Source organism: Stomoxys calcitrans, chromosome 4 (genome assembly GCF_963082655.1).
Source record: "Stomoxys calcitrans chromosome 4, idStoCalc2.1, whole genome shotgun sequence".
In the NCBI taxonomy this organism is placed as follows: Eukaryota; Metazoa; Arthropoda; class Insecta; order Diptera; family Muscidae; genus Stomoxys; species Stomoxys calcitrans.
The window spans coordinates 121,410,901-121,429,610 of record NC_081555.1 but is presented as its reverse complement, the minus strand read 5'-3'; the positions used below and the strand labels follow the sequence as shown (position 1 = coordinate 121,429,610).

Genomic DNA, 18,710 nt, shown 5'->3' with positions numbered 1-18,710 from the left:
TTGACGGCAGACTTCTGGCCTCCACTGCCAAATCGTATGCTCTTTCATAACCTCTTACTCCGCCATGGGTCGGCACTCAAACCATTCCATGCCATTCTCAGAGAAGGCTTTAATCTCTTTCTTACACTCCAAGACTGTTCGTGACCGTACCGTCCTGGTTGTTATTGCCCTGATGGTCAGTTTGCTGTCCGTAATGATGTTCACACTCGACGCCCTTGCATGGACACCACACCGCCTCACACATTCCATTATTGCCCGGATCTCTGACAGCAGAATCGTATTATGGTCAAACAGATCTCAGTTTCTGGGTTCTCAGTGTATACCCCCAGGTCCACTCTGTCCTCTAGCTTAGATCCATCTGTGTAGCATGATCTTCCAGATGCCAATACGAGAGTTCCAAGACTGTGCCGCTGGAAAAATACCTTGCACTCAACTGTCGTCTCAGGTATCCGATCTGAAACCTCTTCTATTCCTTCCAGGATTTCTATCGTCAGCTCAATTATGCCGCGATGGTATAACCATCTGTTTTTCCCTACCCATTCCCCCATTTCGAGCCTACGGCCCGTCTACATAAAGCCCAACATTTGTGAGCCTTCTCAGTATGCTCCTGAATGTAACACTTCCAATTAAGTTTCCTATCCAAGATCACGCCTAAGAATTTGACCTTTTCACATATCGAAATCGTTTTCCTCGTGAACAGGCATATTTCAGTCTTCTCTGGACTAACATTGAAACCTCTGGGTCCAGCCCAGTCATATGCCATATGCAAGAACCTTTCGGCCATTTTGCATAGCTTGTTCCGATCCTTATCCCTTAGAAGTATTATAACATCCTTTACAACAAGTAAAAAGGCTTTAAGTTGGGCCGGACCAAACTTTGGATACCCAACACCTCGGATATATATGTAAACCACCGTTCGTCATAATCCGGTGAAAATGCATTATTTATACACCCATAGCAGATATATTAAAATATTGGTCTTTTTGGCAGATATATCCAACTATAGATCGATCTGAATCATATAGGACACGGATGTCGAAAAGCTTGCCATAAGTCACTGTGTCAAATTTCAGTGAAATCGGAAAATAAATGCGCCTTTTAAGGGGCCTAGACTTTAAATTGAGAGATCGGTCTATATGTCAGCTATATCCAAATCTGGACCGATCTGGGCCAAATTAAAAAAGGATGATGAAGGGCTTCACAAAATTTACTGTCCCAATAAATTCGCCATTTATGTACCCAAGACCGTAAATCGGTATATATAGAAGCTATATTCAAGTCTAGACCGAACAGAACTTAATTAAAAAAAAAATATCGAAGGGTCTAACACAACTCACTATCCCAAATTTCAGCGAAATCGGATAATAAATGCGCCTTCTGTAGGGCCAAGGCCTTAAAGTAATAGATCGGTCTATATGGCTACTATATTCAAATCTGCACCGATCTGGGCTAAATTGAAGAAAGATGTCAGGGCCTAATACAACTCTTTGTCCCGAATTTCAGGAAAACCGGACAATAAATTTGTCGATGGGAATTACAAATAAGCCATACTGGTTCATATTTGGATAAAACTGTCATACAAATCGATACCCAAATTTAACTTATATATCATCTTGACGTCTCAATTTTTTCCGATTTGGTTAAACTCCATAGAAACCGATCTACCGAATTGACTTCTTGAGCAACTAGACGCCTCAGTTTATTGAAATTTGGTAGGTTAAGTACACTTATGGCCTGCAACGCTCACAACATTTGTCACCCATATAGTTTTTAGGATCAGACCCGAAGGGTAACGAATGATAGTTGACCACAAGGGGGGCTATAAGCATTCCAAAACTATGTGACCTAATCTAGACTTGAAAAGGTCTATCGCTATGCTATCACTGGCTAGAACAGACGTCATTGTGTCTGTCATGACAGGTCACTGACTAATTGGAAAACATGCTGGCAGACTGAAGGTTGCCAGTAACAAATTTTGCAGAAGCTGTGAGGACATTGAAGAAGAACAGACTATAGAACACCTTCTGTATATATGTGTTTCGTTCTGGTAGTCAGAAGGTGTTCCACTTTAGGTTCTCATTTCTTTGAGAACCTTTCTGTGAACGTTCGCAAGTTGTTGGGCTTTTTAAAGCCATCTGGATGGTTCAACGGTAGGATCTAGAAGGCATTTCCCTTCTTCTGTTCCTGTGCTATTACAAAGGACGAAAACGTGAGTCTGATGGCAGACCGCTACTTAAACCTTACGTAAACATAGATCTATAAAGAAGTATAGCCTCCATATACTTTTATCCCCCGATTTGACTTCTTAAGCCCATAGAAGCCTTAATCACTGACATGATAAATGGTGACACAATTTAACAATAACCTGAACCATTGTACCAGTATACATTGTGGTTATTTTATGTTGATCATCAGTTGGCTTGGTTTCCTAATTATTGGGATTTGCCAATGGAGCCAAAAAGGCATTATTTATTTATTTATGTGGGAGTAGTTAACCACAAACCACCCTTTTCTGTGATTTATTTTTCACCTTCTCATTAGTTGACAAATGCTATTACGAATTTCGGCTTTTCGGAGTCAATGAAACCATTTTTCTGTTTGTTTGAATGATGTTTTAATTTTTTCGGCTACGTGGTCATTAATTACCAACTGACAAGTTTTTGCGTTTTTTTGCTCTATGGCCAAAAGCAAATTAGCCGAATACAATTTTTTCGCAGTGTGTTTTTTTTTGTTATGCTCTTAAGCTTATACATATAGTCAAGATTTGTTTTTGGGAAAATTATCCATAAACTAATTATGTATTATTCAATTTTTTGTGAGTATTTCGTGGTTTGGTTTTTTTTTATTGATGATATGTGGGTTTTGCGTTGCTGAAGATTTTGTCGATTATTATGGAGATGGTGATGATGATGTTGTTGCTCTTTAACCACTTGTATTGAGGGAACGCTTAAGCAATTTTGCGTTGGCTTTATGACCTTCATTGCTTGAAGATAAAATTTGGCAATTGAAATTTTTGAAGAGGTTTTATACAAGATTTGACGGAAGATTTGTTCACTTATGAATATTCATGAAATATTTTTTTTTGAGAAAAATAAATATTTTTATGTTTTAATTTTCCGTCTTCACCAAACCTATAAAATTGTTATTCACACCTCAAACAATTTTTAGTTTATTTCATTTTTTTTTTAATTGATATAGAATTGTTTTTTCAAGCTACACTTCAAAAATTTTAATTATTTTACTTTTCTTGTTTTGAATATATATGAGTATGCTATATCACATTTTATTTATTTTTATTTTTTGTAATTTATGTATATTTTTCACTGTTTTGGTATTTGTATCTCTTTTTTTATTTTGTATGACCACTACATTGAAAGATTCGTAAAAGCTTTGGAAAACATTAGATCAGCTTTTATTTGCAATTTTTTCTTTTTTGGCTTTGGAAACTCGTTTTTTCTGTTGTTTTTTTTTTATTTTATTTGCCCTCTCATTTGTTGCTTGACTATGTTGGTTGGCTTTAATTATATAAAAGCTAAAATAACATTAACTACAAATCACTGTATTTCGTTGTCGTGTTTGTTAGTGCTATAAAATACATTTTATTAGATTAATTTATTTTGTTTGTTGTTGATAACACTTTCACATTGTTAATGATCATTCAATAATGACTTCGTTTCCTCGATCATTTCAATCTTTTTCCTTTTTATTGGATGCCATAATATCACAATAAACGCAAAAGACGTTTGATTTTTAATGAACACAAAAAAAACAAAATCACATCACAAATTTACCTTTGCCGTAACGTTACCCGTTCTATTCAGTTACCATCTCACGACTAACCACACACAAAAGTTTCAGTTTTAGCCAACACCACCATCAACGGCATTCATTCATTTGCAATCGCTTTGGCAGATACCAGGCTCTGCTTTCAAGCCAGGCCAGTCAGTCAGCTATATTAGCTTTACCTGCTGGCTGAGTGAATGAGCAAAGTGTGTTGGCTTACCTACTAACCGCTGCTGTTGCCGCCTCTGCTGTTGTGCTGCTGTGTTGCTTTTGGGTGGACTTACCACGGTTAGCAAACATTTTAAGCTTAGGTTGATCTGCTGTAATCAAAGTGATCCAACACAGTGATCAGCCCCAACACTGTTGGCTGCGCTTAATCGACAGTCAGAGATGGGAACTAGAAGTGGATATTTGTGTTCTGTTTGGTTAAGTGTGGAAAAGATTTGGCGCGGTGCATTGGATGCACTCAATTTATTGAAGCAATTTTTAACAAATTAGCTCTATTAGATATAATCTTATTTAAACCGAACACCACCAATGTGGTACAGAGTATTATAACTTTGTGCATTTGTTTGCAAAGCTAAGAAAGAGGAGGTAGACCCATTGAAAAGTATACCGATCGACTTTGAATCACTTCCTGATTCGATTTAGCTATGTCCGTTTGTCTGCCTGTCCATGTATTCTTGTGAACAAGATGCAGGTCGCATTTGTTGAACGATTTTTTTAAAATTTGCGCAAGTCACTTTTTCGGTCCAAGGACAAAACGCTATTGATTTTGAAAAAAAAAAATTGGATCAGATTGAGATATAGCTCCCATATATATCTTTCATCCGTTATGGACTTCTAGGGCTATAGAAGCCACAATTTTGGTCTGATGTTTACAAAATTTTGCATGAGATGTTTTGTTTGACGTCCTCATTTATGTGCAAAATTTCATCAAAATCTGTCCAGATTTAGATATAGCTCTCATTCATATATTTCATCTGATATGGACTTTTAATGCTGTAGTAGCCCTAATTTTACTCCGATCCTTGCAAAATTTTGTATGAGATGTTTTATTTAATGTCCCAATACGTGCGATGTCCCCATACGTGATGTTCAATACGTCCGGTATGGCCTGTTAAGGCTGTAAAAGCAACAGTTTTGGTCCGATCTTTACAAAACCTAGCACTAATTGTGTTATTTGACGTGTACGTGTACAAAATTTTATAAACATCGGTTCAGAATAAGATACAGCTCCCATATATATCTTTCATCCGGTATGGCCCTCTAGAGCTAAAGAAGCCACAATTTTGGTCCGATCTTTGGTATAACCTTATAAGGCTGTAGAAGCGTTAAAATTTAGCCTAAGGTGTTTTATTTGACGTCCTAGTACGAGTACTAGATTTTATCGAGGTCGAACCAGATATGGATATAGCTCCCATACATATATTTCATCCGATATGGCCCTTTAAGACTGCAGAAGCTACAATTTAGGTCCTATCGAAAAAAAATCGTACAACGTTATATTCAATGTTTCAAGAGGTATGCAAAAGGCAATAAATCTTTATTTCCTTGACCGAACGGCTAGCCTTACACGTTCGACCGCTATCGTGATTTCGACAAACGGTCGGACGGAAGTAGCTATTTCGAATCAGAACGTAGAGACGATCAAGAATATATATACTTTATGGGGTCTTAGACGACTATTTCGAAGTGTTACACACTGAATGACAAGATTAGTATACCTCCATCCTATGGTGGTGGGAATAAAAATGGTATGGCAGCCATCTTCTTCTCCCCAAAGACTTGTCGCACTGTGTTACGCCGTTCGGACTCGGCAATATAATGAGGCCCCTTATCAATGAACTTAAACTTGATATATGAGAAGTTTTCCCCTGTTCCTCAATGGAATGTTCATGGGCAAATTTGAAATTTGTAATTGTATTATATTTATGCTTTTAAACAAAAAATTAACGCCTAAAATAATTTCTTTTTATTCATATGTAGCAACTATATAGCAAATGTCTCAATTGTTATTTAGAAGTTAAATTTTATTCAAAAAAATTAATTTTTTAATTTTATATCAGCAGACAGTGTTTGCTATCTGCTGTCGCATCTGCTTTCACAAGTTCCCATGCATCGGAACCCTATAACAACAGGGGTAATAGCAGTATCCTTTATATTGTAATTTTTATCTGACGAGAGGTGGCTTTGCTCCCGAACTGAAACTTTAATACAAATTAGCATCTGTAAGCTAATATTATCCTTCGCTGTATTTTCGAATGTATTGTCTCTTGTTTTGTCCACGGCTGTGTCGAGGTAGCTAAAATCGCTGACTATCTCAAATTTATAGATCCCATCCTTTTCCATTTTCTTTAACTCCTCGGGAGTGCAGAGCTTTGGAGGTGTTTACACCATTAACTTTGTTCTATCTTCATTTACTGTCTGACCCATTTTTATTGATTCTCGTTCGATCTTGGATAGGTAGGTAGCTGTTACTACTTCTACCCAATAATAACGACGTCGGCGGCATAGGCAAACAGAATGTGTTCATTTATATGACATGCCTACTTACACCTGCATTCCGTGTAAACTTCTCCAACAGGATATCAAAAAAATTATTTGAAAAACTTTCCGGGTAACGGTCCAGAGGGGTTCTTTCCTACTCTAAGTAGCTATAGTTTGTACTGAAGAATCTTATCTATATTACAGGGATACCAAACTCAGAAAATTCTCGAAATACTTTTAAACGCCTGTAGATAGCGTTATTGTAGACGTCGAATAGATGGTTAGTATAGTCCTGTCCTTCTCGGACCTAAAGCCACATTGGTAGAGCTCAATTATCTTATTACCTCGAGAGTATTTGTATGGGATGGAAAGGAGACTTATTCCTCCGTAGTTTGCTCATACGCAGACGAGCTGATGCATACGCCTTATCAGCGTGTCGTCTCCGATCGTAATTACTTCAGTTGGAAACCCATCAGCTCCTGCTGCCTTGTTGTTATAAAACGTCGTATAAGTTGTAATCTCATTTTCATAAATTCTTTTTTTTACTTTGTTCTTCTTTTAGGTGAGTGACTTTACACCTTTTCAATATGAACTACTATTTAAACTTTCCACACAACTTCAATGGTAAGTCGAATTATTATTACCATGTTTTATTTCATAACCCAATGGTAAGACCATTTTATACCCTCCACGATAGGATGGGGTATACTAATTTCGTCATTCCATTTGCAACTTATCGAAATATCGATCTGAGAACCAACAATGTATATAGCAAAGAATAACAATGTGTACTCGATGCAAAAGTGTTTACAGATTTTAAACTAATTTTTATAGAAACGTGAAGGAGTAAAAGCTAGCCGCTTGAAATTTTGCACAAATACTTCTTATTATTGTAGGTCGGTTGGTATTGTAAATGGTCCATGTTTTGATATAGCTGTCATATAAACCGATCTTGGGTCTTGACTTCTTGAGCCTCTAGAGGGCGCAATTCTTTTCTATTTGAATGAATTTTGGCACGTAGTATTTTGTTATGATATCCAACAATTGTGCTAAGTATAGTTCAAATCTGTTCATAACCTGATATAGCTGTCATATAAACAGATATGGGGACTTGACTTCTTGAACTTCTAGAGGGCGCCATTCCTATCCGACTTGACTGAAATTTTGCATAACGTATTTTATTCTTACTTTCAACTACTGTGTCAAATAAGGTTCAAATCGGTTCATAACCTGATATAACTGTCATATAAACCGATCTGGGATCTTGACTTCTTGAACCTGCAGAGGTCGCAATTATTATCCGATTTGCCTGAAATTTTGTACGACGTATTCTCTCATACGTGTTTATTATGGTCTGAATAGGTCTATAGCCTGATACATTTCCCATATCAATCGATCTCTCTATTTTATTTCTTGAGCCCCCAAAGGGCGCAATTCTTATTCGAATTGGCTGACAATTCACATAGGTCCCCAACATATAATTTAATTGTGGTCCGAACCGGACCATATCTTGATATCGCTCTAATAGCAGAGCAAATCTTTTTTTTTAACCTTTTTGTTTAACCTCTGTATATATTGAAGCCGAACTTAATGTGAACCGGTCTAAGCCATATTGGCAAGGGTCTTGCAAGTCGAAGCAAACTTAACTTTTATTATAATAACGCCCTCAAGAGGCTCAAGAAGTCAGATCGTGATATCATTTAATATATCAGATAATGCATTAATTTTGATAATATCCGTCACAGTTATTGAAAGTTAATACAAAAAGCTACTTGCAAAATTTCAGCCATATCGGAAAAAAATGTCGGCCTCTAGAGGCTCAACTATTAAAATCTGAAGACCGGTTTATATGATAGCTCTATGATTACGAAATTGGCACTGTCACATTCAAGAGCCTACTGAGAAGGCTTACAGATGTTGGGCACTGTGTAGACGAACCGTAAGCTCGAAATGGGGCCTGAATCCAAGGATAATCCACTGGCTCTACAGGAGCGTGATTAGATCAATTCTTATTCGTGGATCAGTGATTTGGTGTACTGCAACGGAGAAAAGGTGCAACGTGAGGTTAATACAACATGTTTAGAGAACATGTTGTCTTGGCATAGACGGAGCGACGAGAACCATGCACACTAGGGCACTGGAGACTATTCTAGATATCGGACCCATAGACATACAGATTAAGTGCGAGGCAGCCATTGCGGGTACTGGAGAATGGATTGAGGATAGGATCAGCTCTGTCACCCCGGTATAATCGAGGCGACTATAGGAAACCTAGAAGGAATGGACGGGGTTCCGATCAGATATCTGAGACGACACTTGAAGTCGAGTGCGAGGCCCTGCTACCAGCGGCACAGTCTTGGATTGCCATCTGGAAGATCATGTTACACGGATAAATCAAAGCTGGAGAACAGAGTGGGTCTGGGGATCTACATTGAGAATCCAGGGACTGAGGTCTAATTTAGACTGCCTGACCATAATACGGTCCTGCAGACACAGATCCGCCCGATCTCGGAATGCGTGAAGTGGTGTGATGTTCATGCAAGAAAGACGAGTGTGAACATCTTTAGGAACAGGAAACTGGCCATCAGGGCACGGTCACGAGCAGTCTTGGAGTGTAAGAAGGAGATTAACGCCTTCTCTGAGGATGGCACAATCCGCCTCGTTTGGGTGCCTGGACATAACGTAGTAAGGGGATATGAAAGGGCAGACGATTTGGCTGTGAAGGCCAGAGAACTGCCGTCATTAAACTGGATTAACCCGAAGACTTAATGGTCAACGCAGTCGGGTTTAAGAACGTGGGCGACGAGCGCACAAGTTACACTATGGAACAGTGAAACGGTCGGCAGGGCGACAAAAATTCTATGGGGAGATCCGGATAATGATAAAACTATTACTGAAAGGAAGTAGAAACAGGTCAGTATAGCTTTCGGTATCATAACGGGACACATAGGACTCAGAGCTCACCTATGCAAAAGCGGTGCGGCAAGTGATAGTGAACTAACCTAATTTTTCGTTATACCCAACACCACAACTGCGCTACAGGGTATTATAACATAGTGCGTTTGTTGGTAACATCAAGAAAGAAGAGAAATAGACCAGTTTATAAGTACATTGATCGATTCCGAATCTCTTTCTGTAGTTGTAGCCACATTTGTATGAGGAGCTAGCTATCCTCGTCTAGCTCCAAAAGCAAACAAGCACTTTCCGGTCCATAGGACCGAACGCTGAGAGGACGTTATGGCCATTGGAAAAGTGCCCTTAACTCTCCAAGTCATATCGAGTAACACAGGCACTCAGTTATGGTCCGGTTTGAACCATAACTTGATGTCGCTCTAATAGCAGAGCAAATATTTTCTTATATCCTTTTTTGCCTAAGAAGAGATGCCGGGAAAAGAACTCGACAAATGCGATCCATGGTGAAGGGTATATAAGATCCGGCCCGGCCGAACTTAGCACGCTTTTACTTGTTATCGTATTATTTGGTTGAAATGATGGACATATGTTCGATTGAAAATGTAAAAAGTGTAACACTATGAGAGTGTTGGGGCCACATTTACCATATGTTATCCCGTATTAATGCAACAATAATGCAAATTTTTTTTTATAATCGAAATCACTATAATTTTAATGTTCGGGTATGGTGGATATTAGAGAGTTACTGGTGTTGGTCGGTTAATAAAATGATTTTTCATATTTATATCTCTCAATTCTGCTTTACAAAGGTGTTCGAGGATACTGTATAGTATACACGAATACTACCCGGAAAAAAATAATTTGGTTCACTTTCACTATGTTTACGATAAAAGTATTTTTTTTTTTTTTTTGATGAATTCTTGCAAGAATTTTGACAAATATAAAGTTTTTTTATCCTGACAATACCTCTCATTCTTGATACATAGATAATGTTATTCGGGATTTTAACTATTTTTTTTGTTTGATTAATTGAACGTCATGCTTATTTATGTTATGTTGGGGGGTCGGCAAGGTTCCTTGGGGTTAATCTGTACAATTAATTGAACTGGGGCTTAAACCTGAAGTCTAGGGTCAGAAAATCCTTCGCGGCTCTCTATTCGTGCCAGTCTTCTTGGGATGAGTTGGGGTCGCATGTAAGTTACCTGGATAGGGTGAATATGTTTGCTCCGAGATTTATAAGTGGGGCTACGGGTAATACTGCCACCAGATCCTTGGAGGTGCTGCTGCGGATTCAGCCGATTGACCTGTATGCCAGGGAATCCGCCGAGGGGACGCTGCTTGGGTTGTTGCATCTGGATCAGCTTCGGAGGATACCGGTCAGACATTCCGGTCTGTTCGACGGGACTATGGCCGACTTGTAGATTGACTTCCTGACCTTGGTGGAATTTGTGAACTGTGTGCTATGTGTGCTAATACCAACCCTGGCTGAGTGACAGAAGCGACGTATTAAGTTTGGGGACTTTAATATCTCTACAGATAGATTGTCGTACTGGATGGATGCGGAATCCACTGTGGACAACCTCAGATCGACATCTTTTATCGAATGGGGGACGTCTGCAGTATCTTCCAGTCATTGCAATTGTTACAGCTGAAGAGTTATTGCTGTCGAGAAGTATCGACCGATCTGAGGTCTGCATTTATAGTAATAGTCATTCTGCACTTAAGGCTCTTATGGGTACTAGCATTGGATATAAAAGCCAACATCGTTGTCGGGACTCTTTGGAGCGACTGCACAGGCAACACAAAGTGACCCTATGTTGGGTCCCTGGTCATAAAGATGAGCCAGGTAACGAGAAGGCTGATTCGCTTGCGAGAGAGGGTGCAAATCTTCCCACGGTCTCGATAGCGCTAGTCAAGAGCTCAGATTACGCTATAAGGAAACGTGGTTTAACAGATGGAAAACAACAGCAGGTTGTGAGCATATGAAACAACTATGGGACAAACGTTGGAATCGTTACGTAGATGTTCTATTGTCGATTTAGAGGATTCATCTAGGAACGGTTATTGGTATGATAACAAGATATAATAAGGTTAAAACCCATATGACTCTTATAGGCATAGGGAACTTACTCCGATAGATAGGATAGTTATCATTTCCTTTGCCAATGTCCGGGATATAGTCGTAGCAGGTACAAGATACTGGGATCTGTTTTCTATCAGGCATTGGAGGAGATAAGAGGAATAAATCCAGATTGATTGAATTCTTTTGTTGTATCATCAAAATGGTACGAGATGATGCATTGATGTAAAGTGCCGGATACAATAGCGGCGCCTGTTGAACTTCTTGAATTTAGAGAAAAAGGCTATTGAGGAATCACAATGGGCCACAATATGGCGGATACTTGGACGCCTATGTCTGATATCATCCTCATCCAACCTAACCTAACCTAATCTTATCCGATTTGGCTAAAACTTTGCACGTAGTGATTTCGGACAACTTCCGATAAGTGGCCAGGTATGGTCTAAATCGGTCTTAAACCTAATATAGCAGCCATATAAATCCAACTTCACATTTGACTTTTCGAGCCTCTAGAAGACGCAATTACCAACTAATTTAACTGACATTTTGTAAGAAATGTTTTGCTGTGACTTTCAACAAACGTGCATAGTATGGTTTATAGGGATCTATAATGTGATATAAACCGATCTTTTGGTCTGACTTCTTAAGCCTCTAGATGACACAATTCATATCCAATTAGGCTGAAATCTTGAACGTAGGGTTTTCTTTCGACTTCCAAGATCCAAGCTAAGTATAAATCGATCACCCAAATTCACATCTTGAGCCTCTAAAGAACTTAATTACTAACCGCTTTGGTGAATTTTCGAATGAGTTGTTTTTTAACAGCCTTCTACCAGCCACGACAAGTGCGGTCAATATAGATTCATAACTTGCTATAGCTGCTTTATATATGAAAAATGCATGCAAAGAACTTGTAAGACGCGACCCACCACGGTGGAGGGTATTTGAAATCGGCCAGGCCAAACTTAAGGCGCTTTTACTAATTCAAAAAATTGCTGCTTTGTCAGCTCTAGAAAATCAAGACCATTAAAAATTGGATATATGTAGTATATGCACCTAATTGTTGAAAGATTAGGGCAGTTCTTTTTCCAACTTTCTAAATAGTTATCTGTGAACTTCTGAGGTCTAAACAATGTAAAATCCCTGGCTTTAACTTTTTCCAAATGGCATGAAAAGAGCTTCATTTTTACCATTTTGACAAAGTTAACAGTAGCCCTTCCCATCTCTGATAAACATTTCACAGCATTTACGAAGTTTGGAGACTTTCAATCGTTCGCTTCAGATACGCTCAGAGCCACAAAACCGCAACAAGTTCAGAGCAAAGCCAAGCGTTTACAAACTCACCACCTCAACTGGTCACCACTTTGTTAGTAAGCTCTTTTCTAACGTTTGCATTAGGCCACATCGTGTGTTACCACTACTCGCACATTCAAATTTACAAATGTCTGTCCATCCATTAGGGTATTTGTTTTGCCATCGTTAGATTGGTGTTGGTGGTGAATTTGTGTTTTGTGTCGTTTCTTTTGTTTCTTGTTCTTTTTTTGTTGTTTTTTTTTGCTTAGGCTCGGTTGCACCTTTCAAGGTAAACATTCTGAGAATGTTGTTGGCTGGGGTGTGATGTTAGTGCTGTTAGTGGCTTGGTGTCGCTCATTCGGCTCCATTAGAAGCATTAGAGAGGCATTTTTTGTTTTTGCTTTGGTTGGTTTGAGAAGAGTTTGGTAAAGTGTTCTAGTCAGAGTTTGGTGTGTTTTTTTTTTGTTTTTGGTTGCTGTCGTTGTTCAAAACGAATAGACATTTGTTGTGTTTATTTTGCTTGCGGCATTTTTGCCAAGTCCGTACTTGGGCTTGCGAACTAACCCATGAAGAACCGTTATTAACAGTTTGATGTTTTGTTTTATTTTTTTTTTCTGGGAACAATAGATATTTGAAATCAATTGATGGGGAAGAAGACTTTGTTGGAAAATTATTCAAAAAGAAAAATCTCGGAGGCCCTAGTATATGGGGTGGAAAGGGTATGGGTGTATATTGACGTCGTCAAGACATGTGCATGGATATTTCTAAATCTATTAAAGATCAGTTTTGCTGTAATTTGGATCCCCAAATCATAGTATTATTTTTATTGATGTAGGACTGTAGATAACGGCACTCGTATAAATATAATTTCCGTATAAAAGCTTCAAACCTAAGATTTGACTCAAATTTTACTTGTGATGTTATGTCATAACTTCCAACAACAAGTAGGCATGCTAATCTAGTCATTTCCCTTCTAACACCTCGACATATCGATTATAAATATACATTATTAGTCAATCTAGCCCATCTGGCTGTCGGTTCGGCTGTTCGTCCATATGTAGAAATTACTATATCGATTGATCAAATAAAGACTTCTGCTTATAATTCTGCACATATACATATTATTTGTGAAGGTCGATAGGGATTGTTGGTTCATATCTTGATAATGCTCCCGTATTAAATGCTACTTCGCTTTGACTTCTTCAGACTCTGGAAGCCCAAATATTTAGTTAGGCGAGTTATATTTTGTTATGACTTGCATTCAAGTCATACATTCTGCCTTTAAAATTTCGTTGCCTCCCCATGGGTTATTTTTCAATACCACTTGGTATGTTACGGTAGAATACTTTTAAGTTGAGTGTTTATTCTTTTGTCTTATGAACCGTTAGTAATAGACCAGATTGTTAAAGGCGAAAAGAGAAAAAAAAAAATACACAAAACGAGCAATACCATTATTGTTGCTTTCGATATAACAACCGAAATACAAAACAAATCTCGCAAATGGAAAAAACCACAAAACTATATTTAGAAAAAAAACGCATTAATTGTATTGCGAAGCCAAAAACAATTATATCATAAATTATTATTTTTTGCAACTATGACAAACACATAATTTAAGACAAAACTATTTTCTATGAAACTAATAATTATAACAAACAGCCCAACGTTGCCTAATCGGTGCACCTATCAATTACATTTTGGACCTATTGCATCTATAATTGCACAAAGAAAATGTGTATTTTGCTTTTAGCAATACAACCGCAAACATTTAGCCTCATTTACTGATACATGACTGATGTCATTTCCTTGCGTCATCTTCCTTTATGAACAAACATGTTTATTCCTATTTGCTTCCACTTTTATTTTGTGCACCAATCGACCAGGTGTAGCGATTTCAGCTTTTCATTTCATTAGCACGCGTTTAAACCAAAATCTTAATCCGGTTACTGATTCCTATTTAATGATTTCTATATTTAATAATTTTTTTTTATTGTTTAGACTGCAAACTGTTACCCATAAATGATGTTTTGTGATCAAACAAAACAAAAGACTTAAGAAACGAACTTGTTTTGCTATTTGAGTGTGAGCTATATGTTTGATAAGAAGTATTTATTTATATGGCGATAATTCCTTGATACATTATTTTCATGTGTTTCAGGTCTAGGGAGCAAGAAATTATAGACCACTTGCAATTAATTGTACATATACTAATAAACATATACTAATTTGTTTCGTATTCTATATGACATTAAAATTTTAATGACACTAATTTCTCTACGAACGGTGCATTTATTATACCCTAAACCCCTAATGCGATACAGGGTACCATAACTTAGATCATTTGTTTCTAACACCCAGAAGGAAAAAAGAGTTAGACCCGCATACCGACCCGATAAGCATACCGATCAACTCAGAATCAATTGTTGATCCGATTCAGCTATGTTAGACTGTCAATGTATATTTGTGAACAAAGTATACGTCGCAATTTTTTTTATCCGATAATCTTAAAATTTGCATAGGCATTTTTTTGGTCTAGAGATGAAGCCTTTTGCAATTGGATTTGGATATAGGTCACATATATATGTTCTTCCGATTTGGACTAATATTACAATATTGTGGTCATTAGTTAACCGATTCACTCGAAAATTTTTATGACTCTGGGAAATTTTATCGACATCGGCTCAGAAGACTTCGACAAGATAATTTCGATTGTCCAAGCATAGGGGACATTGACGACAATGTCAACGGGATTAAGACTGCACTCGTGGAGTCTTTCGTAGATAGCTGTCCTCTTCGGAAAACAAAATTGGCCCAAGAAAAACCATGGATGGCCGGGGAGATTCACAACATTGGAAAAGAGGTCCGCAGGTTTTTAACAGAAGCGGATGTTTATTGGGATGTGTATTACACACTGCTCAAGGAATACAATAAGATTAACAGAGCGGGAAAACGTGCCTCCTGGAAGCTATTCTACGACCAGGATGATAGCTTTAATGACGCCGCCAAGATGAAAAAGTTTCTCTCAAAAACCCATGTCCAAACTGAAACTATAGTAGATGACATGGGAGTGAGAGCAGATACAACGGCAGACATGTTGAGGCTTTTGGTGAAAACGCACGGAGATAGCGGAATCTTGGATTAATGAGATTGAACGGAGGCTTATCATAACGAAATTTATGGTCAAGGAAGCCGTGAGGAGCTCCAAACCATTTAAGTCACCCGGACCTGATGGAATATTTCTGGCGTTACTACAAAAGGAGGCCCAGTATCTGGCACCTCATCTGGCCACTATTTTCACAGCGTGCCTTGGACTTGCATATACTCCCAAAGCCTGGCAGGAGGAAATGGTGGTATATACACCCAAGCCTGGCAAGGCAAAGGCCTATAAGCCTTACCTCCTTTCTACTCCAAACCATGGAACGTATTGTGGATACCATGATAAAGATAAGGACACCCAGCGAACCGCTTAAATACAAACAGTATGCCTATGTCAAGGGAAGGTCGGTGGAGACTGCCCTGCACGAGGTTGTGCATAAAAAAGAAGAATCCTACGGTGGCAAGACGTACACATTGGCGGTTAGCATTGAAATCGAGGGGCGTTTAATAATGTGCGGACCGACACACTGATCCAATCCTTGGACCAGTACCGGGTGGACCGGGTTCTTAGAGACTGGATAAACCATAAGCTAAGGAACAGCTGGATAAATTGCGGGTCCCATGACGTAAATATAAGGGAGAAAGTAGCACAGGGAGGCATTTTATCGCCACACCTTTGGGTCACCACTGCAAATAATTTATTACGGATGCTGGCTGAGGAAGGATTTGAACCCATCTGATATGCAGACGATGTTGTAATACTTCTTATGGGTAAGGATCCGAACCAGCTATGCAGAAGAGCCGAAATAGTATTGCGTGTGGCATATGACTGGGCTACACTAAGGGGTCTCAATATTATCCCAGAGAAGACTGAAATATGCCGATTTCACAGATGTTGGACACTATGTAGACGGGCCGTATGCTCAAAATGGGGCTCGAATTCGAAGATAGTTCACTGGCTCTACAGAAGCGTGATTAGACCAATACTTATTTACGCCTCAGTTGTTTGGTGGACTGTGATGGAGAAAAAGTGCAACATAAGGAACATACAACAGGTTCAGAGAACATGTTGTCTTGGCATAGGCGGTGCGATGAGGACCACGCCCATTAGGGCACTGGAGACTATTCTAGATATCCATTGGCATACAGATTAAATATGAGGCAGCCACTGCGACTATGAGACTTAAAGCAATGAGAGAATGGATTAAGGATGGGAGCTGCTCATACCATCGCGGTATAATAGGAAATAGGAAGGGAAGAGGTTTCCAATCGGATACCTGAGACGATACTTGAGGCCGAGTGCGAGACACTGCTGCCAGCGGCACAGTCTTGGACTGACGGAACCCTGGTATTGCCCTCTGGAAGATCGTGTTACACGGATGGATCAAAGCTAGGGGACAGAGTGGACCTGTGGGTCTACATTGCGAAACCAGGAACTGAGATGGGTTTAAGACGGCCTGACCATAATATAGTTCTGCAGTCGGAGATGACTATCACGGAATGCATGAGGTGGTGTGGTACTATCGCGAGGATGTCGAGTGTGAACATCTTGTCGGACAGTGAAATGGCCATTAGGGCAATAACAACTAGAAGGGTAAGGTCACGAGCAGTCTTTCAGTGTAAGAAGAAGATGAACGACCTCTCTGAGAATGGCACAATCCGCATTGTTTGGTTGCCAAGTCATAACGTAGTAAGGGGCAATGAAAAAGAAGACGATTTGGCAGTGAAGGCCAGAGAACTGCCGTCGATAAACTTGGTTAACCTGAAGCCTTTCGGGTAGACGCTGTCCGATTTAAGAGGTTGGGCGACAAACGCGCATGTAACACTGTGGAACAGCGAAACAGTCGGCAGGACGGCGAAAATCCTATGGAGTGATCCGGATCTTGAAAGGACGAGGCTATTACTGAAATAAAGTAAGAAGGAGGTCAGTATAGATTTTGGTGTCATAACGGGACACATAGGACTACGAACTCACTTATGTATAATCGGTGCGGCAAGTGATATCATGTGAAGGACATGGGGGAAGATGATGAGACGTTGGAGCATTTGCTATATCATTGGCCGGCTTTCGCGGCTAACAGGCACCGGTACTTAGGTGGGGATACGATACCAGACATGAACCAACTTCGGGGAGTGGTACACTGATAGAAAAATGAGAGTACTTTGCCTATACCACCTCGTGTTCGCGTCATTGTATAGATTTCAAATACCATTTGGTATTAATTCAATACCAGACAAATAAGGCTATTAAAAATTGACGGCGCCACTTTTATGTTCTTGTCATCGCGCCAGAAGTGTTGTTGAGCTTTGCTATTAAAATATTGATGCCATTATAAAATATTTGTTAAACAAATAAATAAATGATTTAAAAAACAAATAAATAAATTATTTAAGAACCTGTTCAAATAAAAAAAATAGAACAAATTCTAAGGACATTCTACATTAAAGACATGATGGTCTCTTGTGTGGAAAACGATGCTGAGTTGGTGTATTCATATTAAAACCACTTCAGGGAATCAATGAATTTGGAATATATGGATTTGGAATCAATTATTGAATACAAAGAATGAGGTTGGTCACGTCAAATCCATGGTCTATGCCAACAAGCCAGCGACGATTGATGAACTTCGTTCGAATCTCGGACGCGAAATTGAAGCAGTATCGGCGGATTTATGATTTGAAATTGGGTCGCATGTTGGGTTAATGGCCATGAAATCGAGCTCCACAAATAATGCCTTCGAACCTACTTTCACAGGAATAAAGAATTTCAATGATATTCAGAACCGTTTTTGTTTTATTTATTACTATAAATGATGATACAACAACTTTGTTCTGGGTTAAGGTCACAGAGAAATTGTTGAACCAACGAACTTGAGAGACTTAGAACAACTTTTAATTACACAAGCTGATTCTTCTAGATAGACCCGCCCCACCATACACCACCCCACATGTGATGTATGAAAGTTTGTTAGAAGTAAGGGGCCATGATTTCTCAACCAATAATTCATACCAAAAATTGTCTGGTCTTTTTAAACCGACCTTTTCTTTTGTTATT

At 38.9% G+C, this 18,710-nt stretch overlaps 1 protein-coding gene across 2 annotated transcripts in view; it reads right to left on the bottom strand.

Moving 5' to 3' along the window:
* Positions 1 to 3,921, bottom strand: part of LOC106081869 (uncharacterized) — a 197,614-nt gene extending 193,693 nt beyond the window's left edge. For both annotated transcript variants that reach the window (XM_059368099.1, XM_013244119.2), the window contains exon 1: positions 3,792 to 3,921. The gene's annotated coding sequence lies outside the window, so the exon portion shown is untranslated. The remainder of the gene's footprint in view (positions 1 to 3,791) is intronic.
* Between the last annotated feature and the right edge of the window lie 14,789 nt (positions 3,922 to 18,710).